This window comes from Lycorma delicatula, chromosome 6 (assembly GCF_047948215.1).
Source record: "Lycorma delicatula isolate Av1 chromosome 6, ASM4794821v1, whole genome shotgun sequence".
NCBI lineage: Eukaryota > Metazoa > Arthropoda > Insecta > Hemiptera > Fulgoridae > Lycorma > Lycorma delicatula.
Genome location: NC_134460.1, coordinates 137884821 through 137901159, shown reverse-complemented (window position 1 = coordinate 137901159; position 16339 = coordinate 137884821). Strand labels below are relative to the sequence as shown.

The following is a 16339-nucleotide window of genomic DNA, read 5'->3' as shown; positions in this document are numbered from 1 at the left end:
GTAAAGCCCATCAGGGCAAGGAACGGAGGGGGTAGTGTGGCGACCGAGATCGTCACAAGGCAGATTTCTTCCACTACGGGGTTCAGGATGTAAAAGTATTACTGCAAAAGTTTAAGCTGTTATAATAAAACAAAAAATAGATTAAACAATATTACAAAATAGTATTATTTTAATACATTTCTAATAACAGAATTAAAAAAAAACAAAGTGAAAGTTATAAGCAAATAAGTGTGTTAAATCAAAACAGCAGAATGGTCAGACAAGCAGCTAAGCTATATTCTTAACATTAAAAAATAGTCCAACTAGCAGGAAAACATAAGTTAAATGACAAATTGAACTATTTTCAAAATAGTCAAGTAATTACTTATCAATCTTATTTCGTTACTGATATATAAACAATAGAAATTGCAAATTTGATTATTATTATTATTGAAAAATAAAATCTGGTTCCAAGGATATCTGTAAATATTTTATTTATAATAAATTTTTAGAAAAGACGTAAAAAAATTAAGTATACCACAAAAAATTTCGGTTTTTTTATGTAGAATCTACCTTGAAGAAGTATTTAAAATTTTTGTTTTATTTTTATTCTTTAATTTCAAACAATTAAATGATATTCATAATCTTTTTAGCAATAGACGAATTGTAGCTTCTTTATAATCAATATAATTCACTATCTTATACTACTAGTTATGTAATAGTGAAGGGTGAACCAGCCTTAGGACTGATATCTTGTATATAAATGTACTTTCAAATGATTATTATTATCAGCTTTTATTAATAGAAATATGTCTTTAATAAAATTGTATCGAATTTTTTTATTTAATTATGTTGCTTCAGTGATAAAATGTAGTTATTGACCTATTTAAAAAAATAATAATATGCTACCATTTTATTGGGGAGTAATTTCCTTCAAGTTTAACAATTTTTTATCTTTTAAACTTCTAATTAAGAAAAGAAATAGTTATTTCTACTTTTTTTTTTGTTTAACCTCCGGACCACCGTTAGGTATTGCTTCAGAGAATGAGATGAATGATTTGCAGCCTGTGTGAAAATGCCATGCCTGACCGGGATGTCCAGATGAAAGGCCGAGACGCTACCATTCGCGCCAACTTATTTTTACTTGCTTTATTTTAACTCACAATGTCTTTTTTCAATTTTTTTTTCATGTTTGTCCTCAAATCTAGCATCATGCCGATTGATTGAAATTTTGGACAGTTACTAAGGTCGGGTGACAATATAATATTCCACCATTACTTTATAAGTGTTATCACTTTGTAAGTGCTATCATTTTCATTTTTGGATCAAACCGAAATAAATGGCCCCCGACAATAACGTGTATTGTTTATTGTAATTGCACAATGGGGAGTGTTAAGTACAGATTTTCCATCGTTTTATTTTGTTTTTTTTTCTTGATGATTTCGCCTCATAAGCTTGAAGCTTGTACGTGAGAAATAGAAATGGAATTTTTTAGTGTATGAAAAATGCCAAGCCTGACCAGGATTCGAACTTGAGACCTCTGGATGAAGGCCGAGATCTACCACCCCGCTACTGAGATTGTTTGATTTTAAGGTTTTTATATCTTTTGAATATATATTCATATTCTACAGCCGAGGGATTATGATGCTTTAATTTAATGTTTTCTATGTTGTAAATTTTAAGAGATTCAACCGACTTTCTTTTAATTTTAGATAAGTTTTCAGAAGTCGGGAAGTCAGCACCTAAAACTACTTTTCCCCTGAAACTTCATAACGAATAAAACATAAAATATCGTTAGTTATAAGAGTATGCTTTTTATTAAACAATGGTATCTGAATATTTTTAAATCGATCCCTAAGTTAATTTCATAATTATTTTTATCGAATTTAAATTTTATATGAAGATAATCCAAAAAGTAAAAACCGTTTTTTTTTTTTATAACAACTGTATTTTATTTATTTTAACTTTAATATATGCATCTTAATATTCATTTGTAAAGCTGTTTATTTTTTTTCATATAAACAACAACTAAGTTCCAGCATTTCTCAAATCGTGGCACTAGTTTTTGCACGCTGTCTTAGAAGTCTTCCGCCAGTCCATTATGCCATTTGCAAACAGCTGTCTTGACGTCACCGTCACTTTCAAGTAACGGAGACCGCGAACGTACAGAAAATCTACAACTAAGTTCGGTTTTCTTTAACATATCTGTCGATTTGCTATTTCAGTTGTTGAGCAATGAGAATAAGGCGTTCTGACTGCCAAAGAACACCGGTATCCACGATCTAGTATTCAAATCCGTATAAAAGTAGTTACTTTTAAACGGGATACTTTTACTAGGATAGTTACTTTTACTACGATTTGAACCTTAGAACTCTCGACTACGAAATCGGCTGATTTGCGATGACGAGTTCACTACATTACGTTTCCTTCATTTGTTACACCATCACCATATATGACAGTAATTTGACGATGAATTTCCACAGGACAACACCTTGCTCGTTCAAAAAACATGACCAATCGTATCACACAGTAGGAAGGATTTAAATTTTTTAGTTATTATAAACGCAGGTAAAATGACTCCGAGTCACAATATAGTTACGTAATTTCGTACAATACTGTAGAACAACAATTGCGACCAGGTTGAACCATTGGTATGAGTGAAACTGCACGCATGCGATGCGCAAACGGTTCTTACTTTCTGGATGACCTTCACATTTAATAGCTTATCAGGATAGTTATATAAGTTACAGAAATATTTTTGTTTAGCTTAACCTCGATTTAATTTTCTTCACCATAAGGACTCATAACGTTTTCTTAGAACAGTCTAAAATATTCTTTATTTTACAAAATGTTCTTCGTAATTATACTTAAATAAATCGAATATATTTTTCATATTAAAGAGATGTTTAATGTGAGAATTGGTAAAATGTAAAGAATAATAAAATATATTTTAGTGCTAAAAATATTTGAATTTTTGGTATCGATATTCTTTTTAAATCGGGTTATTGAACCCGAACCTTTTAAAAATGAATTAAAGTTCGAATATAATAATGATCATCGGGAATATGATGTTTTTAGTGAAAAAAGTAGAAAAAGATTTTGAAATCTTTTAATGGTTAAAAATTCATTCTGTAGGTTTACTACAGGTTATTTGTATGTATTTACTGCAGTTTATTACAATGTAATAAATTTAATAAACTTCCGATATGAATTTTATGTAGTTATAATTCTTCTGCAAAAGGGTGAATTGTTCAATTCAATTCAATTTTAGAGGTAACGTTGGTTACCTCTAATATTATATCTCATCACCTTATACCATCTTATTTAAATGAACTCTTTTAATAATAGATGTTAATTTCTTTACTCAGACACGATCATGGATTGCAATTTAACTCGAAAAGCTGCAATCATTCCAAACAAGCTGCAGTCGCTGATCCAAGTGAAGTTAGTTGACACTGAATAGTCAAAATTTTAAACAACGGTATAGGAGAGCTTGACTAGGCAGGAAAAGGAATCAGGAAGAAAGATAAGAGTTAAATATTCTAGGAAGTCACGTAGTATTCAAGCCAGCGACACGTAATAAACATAGCCTAGATATCTCGCTGGTTAAATGTTCAGCGATCTGTTGACATCCAACTTAATAAAAAAAAACTGATTATTGTTCTTGAATATTTCCTCTGGCGGATTCAGGCATTAAAGTCTATATTGACATAGATAATGATCGATTTAAACAATGAGATTAAATTTAGTAAATCTTTTGGGTTTTTTATTTATTTATGATTAATATAGTAGTGAGATTGTTGAGATTTGAACTGTGGTAAATATTCCGGGATTATAAGAAATCTACAGTTAAAATTTCCATTTGATTGGTTCAATAATTATCGCGGTTATCGGGAACAAACGAAAAAGATGTCTTTTTATATTGTAGTAAGATAATTTCCTCCTTACTGAGGAATAATAGTGTGTAATATTTTAATAATTTAATGTTTTTTTATAAAATGAAGTACATTAATTTGTTGATTTAGTTTATCTATCCAAGTCTTTCTTATGTGGACGATGCGTGTAAAACATCCTAATATACAAGAAGCAGTAATAAGAGTACATTTCTCTAACGTTAATGATGTTTTTTTTACGGCCAGTTTCTATGGTTAACAAAATAAAGGTGTCTGCTGGTAAAAATGAATTTAGTAGATTTAGAATGCTGATGTACAATAGTAAATTTCTCTTTATGAAGAAACTAACGGGAAACCATTTCATTCCTCACAATCTCTAGTAAGCTGATATGCGATAATTAATATTCATGAGAATGGTTCTGCTGTTTTCTGAAAAGTGTTATTTCCGATTGCCTATAATCATTACGATTATGCTCCCTAAAAAATCAGATGGTTATTTTTACACATTATGTTCCTATACATTGTGCAAAATAACCGTTCAGCTGATGAAATTCAGCTGAGACTGGATAAGACCCGTTAACAACATGCAGTCAAGCGTACGGCTTGATGAAATGGAGAAATATTTCTTACGTGTAAAATTTAAATATATCTTTATTTCGTTTCGATAAATTAAAGAAGTATTGAAGTACATATATATATATATATATATATATATATATATATATATATATATATATATATATATATATATATATATTGTAATTGTTATCTTTTTTCTGTTATATTTTAATTTCCAATTTTTGTAGAATTAAACGAAAAGATAAGATATGATATAAGTAATTACAAAGTTATTACAAGACATTAACTCTACCGGTATTAAAAATAAAATACGTGAAGATAAATAAATCTTATCTTTAATTGTCACCAGTGAATTTCATTCTCAAGAATAAATAATTTAAACTTTAAAATACTGATATTAATTAAATAGTAATTTTTTTTTTCTTAAACCGAAAATTTCTTTTAACTTTGATTTCAAATTATTACACGAATTAAATTCATAATTTGTGTTTTAAAGAATATATTTTTTTATTTTCCTAATGTGTACGTTGCAATCTGTTCAACTAGTAAAACAATAAGGATTCCCCCCCCCCACACCATCGAATGAGATGAGCATATGAATGACATGTAAATGAGTGTACAGATTCAATCCGACCATTCTGGAGACGTGTGGTTAATTTAACCCCAACACCAAACTACCCCGGGAATCTAGTATTCAAATCCATATAAAAGCAACTAACTTTAACGTTTACTAGGATTTGAACCACAGAGACTTCGAAAACAGCTGTTAAATAACTGATTTGCGATGACGAATCAACCTTATTGTTCACTAATTAAACAGGTTGCAACGTATACATTAAGAAAAACAAAAATATGTGTAAATACCAAATCAAATCATTTTTATTCTTTCAACCATTACAATGTACAGTACATAACAGTTTTATACAAATAAAATAAACCTTATTAGGCACTTAATATATATATATTTATATATATATATAAAAACAGTAAAAAAGCAAAAATTAAAATTGAATATATACATTAAAAAAATTAAAATTAACTTTAAATGTTTTGAAGAAACTAGATACCTTATTTAGGCATTGGCTGTGTCAAGGTTATCACGACAATAAATGACAAAAAATTAGTAATTGAGTCAATGGAGAATTAAAACTAGTTATTAATAATTTACAGCAGAGCAGACAGACAAATAAAATACATTTAAAAATAATAATAAATATATTTAATAATAATAATGGATTTACCAGCATGAATTCTATAATTTGAGAAAACCTATTGTACAACCAGTAATAATAAAAAGATAAAAGCTACTCTAAAAAAATACAAAATTAAATACATAACATTAGAATACAAATATTACTGATAAACACTCTTTACACTTTATATGAAATAAAGTTTTTTTTAAACGTTTTTGAAAACAATGTAACTTAAATATCATTAATTTTATTTAAACTGTTGTTTAAAAAATAATAAATGAAAGATTAAAATATTATTTATTCATTATTAAATGTAGTTGTAATTTTGAATTAACCACTGCGACACGCATAATTAAATAAAACACATTTCATTTCACCGTAACTAATTTAAAGAGTGCATCGGGTAGAAGAAGGCGTAATAGGTTGTGTTATGATCTTTTTATGCGAAGTATAGCAGTACACATATACTGATGATGTTGACGGGGAAGATTGTTAAAATGAGATGGATATATAGGTTGAACAGTGACAGAGAATGTTTGCTGCTGGCAACGGTAAAAGCAGGCTATAGCGCATGCGTACTAGTTGTATTCTAGGAAAATTAGAAACAACCGTAGTCAGTAGTCACCGGTCGCCTCTACGTGTCGCTTGGTGCTGTGGTCGCGTCTGTTTTGTTCTGTTTTCATATTAATGAAAATTATTATAGATTGTTACTCGTATTGCTATTAATTTTTTTTTGTTTTCATATTATTTTATTTTGTGTTAGTGATGGTGTTTATTTTGTATGTTCATTTTATTTAAGTGCGTTTTTTTGTGTAACAGCTAACCTAAGCTGTTGGAATATTTTCATTACAAAAACAACGGCGGATTCGTCCAGGTAATAAACATGCACCACATAACCTCTTTTTGTACTATTGTTTTACATATGCTATGCCATACAGCTTAAGGAATTCATTGTACTACTTATTACAAATGAAGAAAAACCACCTGTGACCTTATTATATCCTTGTTAAATATTTATTATAATGATATATATGTATATTTAATTATTCAAATAGCTCTTCTTTTAATGTTTTCCCCAAAATATCATATTTTATTTTGATTTGGAATAAAATAATTTTATAATTTAAATCTGTCGCTGTCACTAAACAGAGTTTTCATTAAACATATGTAATTATACGAATATATTATATATATTACTTTAATTATAATTTTTTCCCGCCTTTATTATTTCTTGCTAAAATTTATCCTTAATGAAATGACCAGTTATCAGCAGATAAATCTGAATTTTTTGTTAGATAAAAAAATGATGTGTTGATTTTATAATTTAAATCGCGCGTTACGTTGATATTTTAATTTGAATGTTTTCTACGTAATTTTTCATGAATATTTACCCTTTATGTTTACTAATCTTGTTCAATTAAGATGTATCCTCTACTTTCTTGAGTATCAAATAAATATGAGCATTATTTAAATTTTATTTTTGATCACTGGGGATATGAACGATTTCATGCGTTCATAATTTTAATTTTTTTTTTTTCATGCGTTTTAATTTTTCTCCACTTTATTTCAAAACTTATTTATTTATAAACGCATCCATCAATAATTATTCTAAATTAAGTTTAATTATTTATTTCTCATGTGCAGTCAAAGTTATTAATTACTCAGATATTCATTTTCGGTAAAAAAAAAGAAAATCGTTTATTATTCAGTGATTTAAAATTTCATTGAAATCGATTTCTTAGGTGTCAAACCCATTTTTAACATAAATACTTCCACATTAATGTATGGTATTTTTCTTAAATACTTTATAGTGTATTTCGTGATGTTTAATTTAATAAAAAACAATATTACCCGTAATTATTTGTATTATATTGCTGCAGAAATAACATTTGAGTTGCAGCGAGTTGAAATTCTTCTCTGAAAATGAATTTTACTGATAGGGAATCTTGAAGAGGTACAGGAATCGAACCAAATAGATTAAAATTATGTTTTAATTATTAAAATAATAAAAGATAAGATCTAGAAAAAAGAAAGAAAAATGTTAGGTCTTAAATTTCAAAATAATCAGATAAAATGAATTCCAAATAATAAACTTTATACTAAAATTGGAAAACTGTCAGACACGATAAGGAAACGACGAATGTTTAGGAAAAGACAAACATTTTCCTAAGATTGTAGATTTGTATATTGCTAAACAAATTTTTTATTTCTTCTAAAGTAAAAAAACCTAAAGGCAGATGATTAACGCAAGTCTAGGAAGATATAAAAGAACTGAAGAAATTATAAGAGAAAGAGAAATTTTAAAGAAATATTAAAAGATGAAAATAAAAGGTTCCAAGAAACGCAAAACCCAAGAACAACAACACAGCTGACCTTTCTGAAGAACGAAGGAAAGCGATATTAAAAAAATGAAGAGGTACTGGGCAGATAGAAAAAAAAACAGAACAGAGGAAACAACCCCAAACAAATATATGATCTAACATGTTCCAAGGTGAACTATTCGGAGAAGAATAAAAAGATAACCTGAAACATGTTTTCCAAAGATATATCTACGCTTATTTTGTTAGTTATATATTTATTTTAATTCATTTTTTGAAAGTTAAATCTTTTATATTCTTTATAGTAATTTATAAAAGTACTGATTTACATAATTGGTTCAATAAACAAAAATTAAAAAGAAGGTCAATAATAGTATAAATTATTAAAAAAAACAATTATTAAATTATATTTGTTACTCATATTATCCCAAGATCTAGGCTTTTTGGTGATAAATTGATTTATAATTTCATATACATTACTATTTTTGGGATCATTGTGTAAAGAAAATTTAGAAAGCATTTTAACCTTCATCAGAAAGCAATTAGATGTATAGTGGAAATAAGAAAATACAAATCGTTAAGGTTATCTTTCAAAGATTTATAATTAATAATGGTTGCTTGATTATCTATTTATAATGTAATAATCAGTTGTAGGCGGACAGATTATAACAGCAATTTAGTAATAATACAAGAAAACAAATAAGTAGGTTTGTGAAAGTTCATATTATAAGAATATGTTTTGAAAGTAAGTAATTGTATATAGAGTCAAAGTTCATGGAAAAATTACCATATGATATAGTCATTTAGAAAAGTTGTTATAAAAAGGTTAAAGCAGTTTTTCATCTAACAATTTTTTTTTAATAAATTGAAAAAATTATATAATGAACATAAAAATAATATTAATTTTAAGAATATAAAATTTTTACGTTTATTTTTGTAGGTAATAACAGTTATTTATTTTAAGTGCTTTTTATGTATATCGAATAATACAGATCAAAATGATTTATCTCGTATGCTCTTATAGAAATATTCTTTTGCTTTCTGAGAATTTGAATAAGAAAACTGATCCAACGTTTATTATTATTTTGGTAATTATTTTATTATATATTTATTGTTATTAATTTTTTTATGATAATTATTTTACTTTATAAATAACCAGCCTCTTATAATCTTTTTTTTTTTTTTAATGTTCGTCATTTCCCAGATTTATTATTAAGTTTGGATTTTCTAATATACATATGAGTCCTAGTTGAATAAATATTTGGACGTTTAATGTTATTGAAATTAAATTGATCAGTTTTTTTATTAATAAATCTGGTTCAAAAAGAGACAAGATATTAGTTTAAAAATAGACTTCTGATACACAAGCATATATATATATATATAACGGTTATGTGCATATAAGAGGTAACAATTAATTTTTTTTTACTCTATCAGGATTGGAACATATTGCGCAAAGACACTGTATTAGTGGCTCGGCAGTACCTAAAAAAAAAATATTAGTTACTTTACTGAACGAGAAACGTCAATTATTTTGATCGCGCTTCTATCCTTCAGTATAATTAGCACAGTTGTTAGAACAAGAAGTTTTATGTATGCTCCATGTTTTTTTCTCATCAGAAGTATTTAAATGCTTTTCCCATTCATTTTTATTGTTTAATCTGCAGTTTTCTTTAAATTCAGCTTAAAACTAAGCGAATTTAATACGAATACAATTTTTAATTTCATTTATTAAGAGATCCTGCATCACTTGTACATTCAGTCTTCAAGTTTCACTGATCCTTGAAATAAAATTACTTTTTTAAAATAAGAAATTTTATTTTATGATTTATGTAAAAATTTCGGGTAGGAAATTAATTGTGTATGGAATCCCGAGCACTATTTTCACAAAAACTAACAAATGTAATTTAGAAGCGGTTTTTTTAAAATACTCATTGATTGAAATTATAGTACTTTTTCGTTTCCCCCCACCAAACGTTTGCAAGTTTTTCACCTGGAAGTAACTCAAAATAGCAGGAATATTCATATTAACAATAACCAGGTTGGAGAAATAACCCGATATAACCATTTTTATATCTTTAATTATAAGCAATAATGCTTATATTTGTAATATTTAAAATATCCTAATATGGATAATGTTTAAAATGACTGGTATAAAACAGTATGTTATTGGATTATTTCTCCAACCTGGTTATTGTTAATATGAATATTTCCTGCTATTTTGAGTTATTTCTAGGTAAAAAACTTTTGAGGAGAGAGAAACAATAAAGCACCGAAATTATATGTGTATATAAATCAATTTTTAAATGTGTAGAAGTATTTTTTCCTAAGCATAAGTTTTGAGTGAATGTGCATTTCCTTTTTTAATGATGTGATAGATGGCACTCTTGTTGATTGCATCATACTTAAAGTGGTTAGAAAATCTTTGTATGTTCAAAATGTATGTTCGAATGATATGTTTAATACTCGGATAAGTTGTGTTTATTTGCGGTTTACTAGGACGGTTTTTTTTCTGAAATTCAATATGATTCGTGTTGTTCAAACGTGCTGAGTTAGTGATTTTTATGTATGTATGTATGTATGATATACATGTTTTTAATAACGTTGTATAATTTCTAGCTTCGGTGTTCTCTGATGTTATATTATTATTATTATTAACTGATAAATAACATTACTTAGTAATTCCTAGTTAACAGTTATCGTCGTACATACGTAATAAATTATGTTTTAATCAATTATCATTTTTTTATTTCGTTCCTAATTTTATGTGAATTTTCTCACCTGGTGTACAATTGGAAATGTAATTTAATTTTCAAATTCTAGTACGCAGAAGTGCAAGAAAATTCAAATTATATTTATGAATTAAATGCCTGGTGAAAGATTCATGAGCTATATTTTTTGAATTTAGCGATTGCCTACACAAAATTATAATCCATCCAAAAATGTCTGTAACAATATTTGTCATTGTATCACCTTTAATTTTCCACCTTTGTAATGGATGTATTTTATAGAAAAAAGTCAGGAATGTACCCGCTGAATTACGACAACAAAGAAATAGATAAAAATAAATCAGTATAAATTCTGAATTACGAAATTTTAATATACAAGTGTAAGAATACATTACTTCCGGATTAAATAATTTGGAAATTAAATTGAGATTATATTCACTTAAGACTAAATTAAATTAGGTTAAGCTTAAGATAAGAAGTGGGTTTTGGTAAATTTATAATATACATTATTTACGGAGTAAATAACTTTGTTTAAGTGAAATTTAATTCAGTTTAGTTAGGTTTAGGTCAAGGATAATTTAGGTTGGTTTATAAGTAATTTATAAATTTGACAGAAACTTGCCGTCATTTATCTGATAAAGTCATAATTAAGACTTCTGCTCAATTTAACCTTAAGCAAATGTAACCTTATTCTTATCTAAATTTAACTAAAATCATATTATCTATTCAGTAAATAATGTTTATTACTCTTATATAGTGAAAATTGCGAAATTTTAGGTGTTGGTACTGTGTAAAATTCGGGAACATAACTTGGGTGAAAGGCGTTTCTGTCGAATAATTTCAATTGTAGGTCCTAAATAAGGTATATATTCCAAATTTCATAAAAATTAGAGGCGAGTCCGAAATTGTATATAATTAACAAAGTCAGTTTGTGAATAAAGGAAAAGACCCATCATTTTTATCTGTAACTAGATGCATGTATTATGTTCGGATGTGACGGATAATCAACCGTTCGGTCTATTCAGTATATAGTGTTAAATGTACTCACTGCAGTTTAGCTTACATAGAGCTCTGCTGCATTTTTAAATTCAGTTATAATTTACTGATAAGTATATTTTGACGAATATAATTAAGATGTAGAACTCCGGAGTAGTAAACAATAATGTTTACGCATGGTGAAAGTAAATGTAAACTATTTTACTTCAACGTACGGAATTTTCAGGATTGTTGTTTACATTCATCTACTTTGATCTCTGATGGATGAGCATTATTGTATTCCAAGAAATAAGTTCTCAATTGAAGTGGTAGTCAACGGGGTATTTATTTACTTTCACACTTTATTTATAATAGTTTAAATAAGCGGGTAACGATTAAAATTGAAATTCACACTTTTTATCTTATTAAAAAAATTAACATTAAACATCTATATTTATTTATTAGCTTACCATCACTGTTCCAAAAGGAAATTACTCTGCTACAAAGGCAAAACCCATGGTCAGAAGAGAAGATCGAGGTTGTAATTTCAAAATGTATTATAAATTACATTAACAATGTAAGTAATTTAATATATAAAATAATTTAAAAACCATGGTATTACAATTTAAGAGTGATTTTGACTGATTTTTTTCTTGACTTCATATCAGACATAACTTTTTATTTAGGTAAAAATATTTGTCCAACAGATTAAATTGGATGAATTATTAACATTTTCTTTTAGTATTTAGTTTTTTCTAGATTCAGGTTCCGTAACCGCTGAGAAAATCGCGCTGGTGGTTTTTTTAGAATCATCCCAAAAATTCCTCTAATTATTTATTTAGTCTTTAATGTTCAGCACTGGCTTCAAAAATGATATTATTAGAAGTTCTTCTCGGCTAAACATGCTGTACTCTATAACTGGTTGAAACAAAGCTGTGTATACCGTTTTAACTATCTCCAATATCGTTAACTTATATTTTAATTGTTACTTTTATTATGCCGTTAACTTATTTTGCCCTTTAACGAACTAACTTTAATTATTTTTACTATGTAACTTATACGGAAGTTCCATCTAAGATGCTGATCAGTTAAAACATTCAGATATTTTGCTTTTCGATGCGACAACAGTTTACACTACTATTCTCAAAAGTTTACACTACTATAATCCTCTGTGTGAATACCAATTTCATATCACTTTGCTGAGTATTTTTAACAAGAAAAGATACATAATTGGTTTATTGTATATTTAAATTATAATCTGTCGCTAAGTAAGCTTCCTTCCAAAAAATATAATACTGTATTTTCTGCAAAACATTAAATGTACTTTTAATTTTTAAATTAAATAAATCGGTAATATAAATTTAAAAAATAAAAATAATTGAACCGATTACTGTTCCTTGAGGAATGCCATAAATATTTATGTTATACTTTCACTTTTTGTTCGTAATCAGCTAAATGACTTTTTAAATATTCAGCACACCTACGCAGTTCCATATTTTACTAGTTTTTTAAAATAATATTTGATGCGTGATTGTATCAAATTTTTGGCGAGACAAACAAAATTAAAAACGCCTTTTTACCAGATTCCAAAGAGTAATCAAATCTTCCATTATGTCTAATGAACTTGTGCCGTTTCTGAATGCATATTAGTTACAAAAGAGTTTATTATGATTTTGTAAAAAAAAAAAAAAATAACTGATTGTTTTTTACGTGCATTTTTTACTATTTTCGCCAAATTTGAAACTAGACATATTAGATTATAATTATCTTAGAACTAATTCATGATTTGTTAGGTAATAATAATTCAGGACCAATATATTTTATCAAGCTTTGCTTCAGTGATAAAGAATATTTGTTGCAACTCTACGTGATTATTTTGAACATGTATTTCTACAATAGAAACCTGTTTATTCATTATTGGTATGGGGTATACTAAAGTTTTACCTATTAATGAGTAATGGATATTGAAAGTTATTACAACAATGAAAGGATCCTTATCAATATATAAACATAAATCATTTACTTTGGGAAATCAGCAGTTATTTTTGATTTTAGGTTTATCCATTTCCTCTTTAAATGCCAAATATCTTCTCTATTATTTATTTTGTCAAAATAATGTTCCGCTTTTGTCTGTTTACTTTAATATTGCCTTTTACGAGTTAGAATAGTTTTATTTGAATATTTAAATTATATTACTTTGTCTATTTTAATAGATTCCACCAAACCAACACTAATCCATATTTTCGTTTTCCCGTAGTTTATACGTTAGGTATTAATCCGCGTGCAAAAATGTATATGACTGAAAATTATCAATAAACACATTAAAGGCTGAATTTATATCTTAGTCATTCAATGTAGTACTGCAGATATTTTTTTTAATATTCTGTTTTAATTTATTATAATCAATTTTATTTTTAATGAGCTGTTCGTTGATTTGAAATTGAATCTTATTTCATTTTATTTGAAAAATAATCGGTTATAAAGTTACATATAACAGAGATTACACTCTGATGACTTTCATATATACTAAAAAAGACTCAGGCTACAAAAGTTCACCCTTCATGCAAAGGAATTCTAGCAAATTTATTTATTAATAGAAGATAAATACATTCAAAAGATACTTTTTCTCCTCTGTAAAAAGATTTTTACAAAAGATATCAATATTCATGAAGAAAAATGATTTTTTTTGTTGAAAATTCGTCTATAGTCATGTGAAAACCTGCGGATTTTGTGAAAGAGATCTACAAATAACTATTTATCTGAGTTCTCTACATTCTAATCCTCTACAATTATCTTTAAGATAATATATAGCTAGTGAATTTTTATTTATAAATATTTAAAAGTAAAAATTGGATAATGAGGAATAGTATAAAACAGAGGATTCCGCAGTTAGCCACGTTGTCATCAAAATAATATTTACAGCATTTTTAACTCTTAATTGTTTTAATTATTAGTTTATATAATACTATACTATTCTCTTTATACTTTTTAGAAAAAAATTAATAGCCGTAAATTATTTGGTTAACTTAATGAAACCATTGTATTAATATTTAGTATTACCAAAAGTTTATAAACCTAAGTTGACAGTCAGGGGAATGGATCGCTATACCGGTGATTGGCTTCTACTCATCTACGACATCCTATCGTGGATACACTAGCCCTTCACTATATAATTAGCAGTGCCCACTCTATTTGAGACACTGGTAGAACTACTGTACATCTACGTTTTCACAATTTATATTGTTACAGAAACCAAGTTAAATTTCATGTAAAGTTGTAAAAGTTACAGTTATCTTGGTTTTAATAATTACGCTTTTATTCGACCGTTTGTGAGATTAATGTAAGATAATTTTTAAAGAAAAATATTTTTCCATTAACGTGTAGGTAGGCTATTATCATAAATCTGATATTAAAATTATAAATTAATATTATTTGATGGAGAATTATTATTCATAAATGTTTCACAAAGTGATTCATTCATACTAACAAATTATTAATTGATAAATCGATTCAGCTAGAATAAAAGGATATTGTATTGCTTTTAATCTGATTTATGTCTTATTCTCTTAACAAATTACTAAACTTATTTTTTTTACATTAAACGTTGACTAAGTATTATCCATATCAGCCTGCATAATAATTTATCTCACTGCTTTTTACAATTATTATTAAAATCACTTTAAAGAAAAAAATTCACTAGTAAACACGAAAAAACTTAATTTAGAGGAAATAAATTGTTACCTGGGTTTTTATAAGTGGAAATGGTAAAGGGACTTATAATAAAAGTAAAAAAATAAATGTGTAGCGGATATGGTGGAGGGTTGATGTGGGTGGGGGGTTTAAAAGGGATGAAACATGGTATTATTGCGATTTCTGGCGAAAGTTGACGCAAAAAATATTTGTGGTTATTTAAGACACAGAAAGGTATACTTTCACCAAGTTTCGTCAAAATTAAATTATTTTTACGGAAATGAAAAATAAAAAACGAAAAAAAGAAAGATTTTTCTCGGAAATTTTGAGGTTATGTTTAAAAGTGACCTCTACAAAATTTGTAGATTTTTGATGATCTTCAAATTTTATATTGTAGATAAATTTTTTTTTAATGCGCGTCATCTTTCTAAATAATTACTCAATGTCAATGTAATTATCTAGGGTATTAGCTATTTATTTAAGTTAACCAGTCAATTTTTTAACATTTTATATATTTGTGGATGTCAGCAAATATGGAAAATTTGTAGTGACGCCCGTATAACAGAAAAGTACGATTTTACGAACTCTTACTTATGATTTTTCTTTGAAGATTTTTCAAAAGTTACCTTTTTACAATTATCATTTTACGCGTAGAATTTTCATCAGCCTTTTTTTTGAGAAAAAACCTGTTACAAATCTTATTTTATACGATTCCTTCACATTTTAGTACCTTTGCAAACCATACGCGAGGCCTCATAGATAATATTCGTGATCTTTAATCCATATTTTTCTTTTCTCAAACTAAAACAATTATGAAAATTTAATGATTGGCGAAGAGGATATCTAATTACGTTAAGAATAAACTAATCCTTAATCTAGGATTTGAGAATTGTTAAAAATTAAACATAGGGAACAATCTATCCGTCTTCTAAACACTAATAAATTTATGTTTGAATTGAAAACATTGACATCTTCATGCAACT

At 27.1% G+C, this 16339-nt stretch overlaps 1 protein-coding gene across 3 annotated transcripts in view; it reads left to right on the top strand.

The window, feature by feature from the left end:
* The window catches only part of nuf (rab11 family-interacting protein nuf), a 657890-nt gene that overhangs the window by 228909 nt on the left and 412642 nt on the right, over nt 1–16339 (top strand). Inside the window, exon 1 of one of the 3 annotated variants that reach the window (XM_075368609.1) lies at nt 6271–6518. The exons of the other annotated variants lie outside the window; for them this stretch is intronic. The gene's annotated coding sequence lies outside the window, so the exon portion shown is untranslated. Of the gene's footprint in view, nt 1–6270; nt 6519–16339 lie in introns of those variants that run through there. 3 annotated transcript variants of the gene reach the window in all.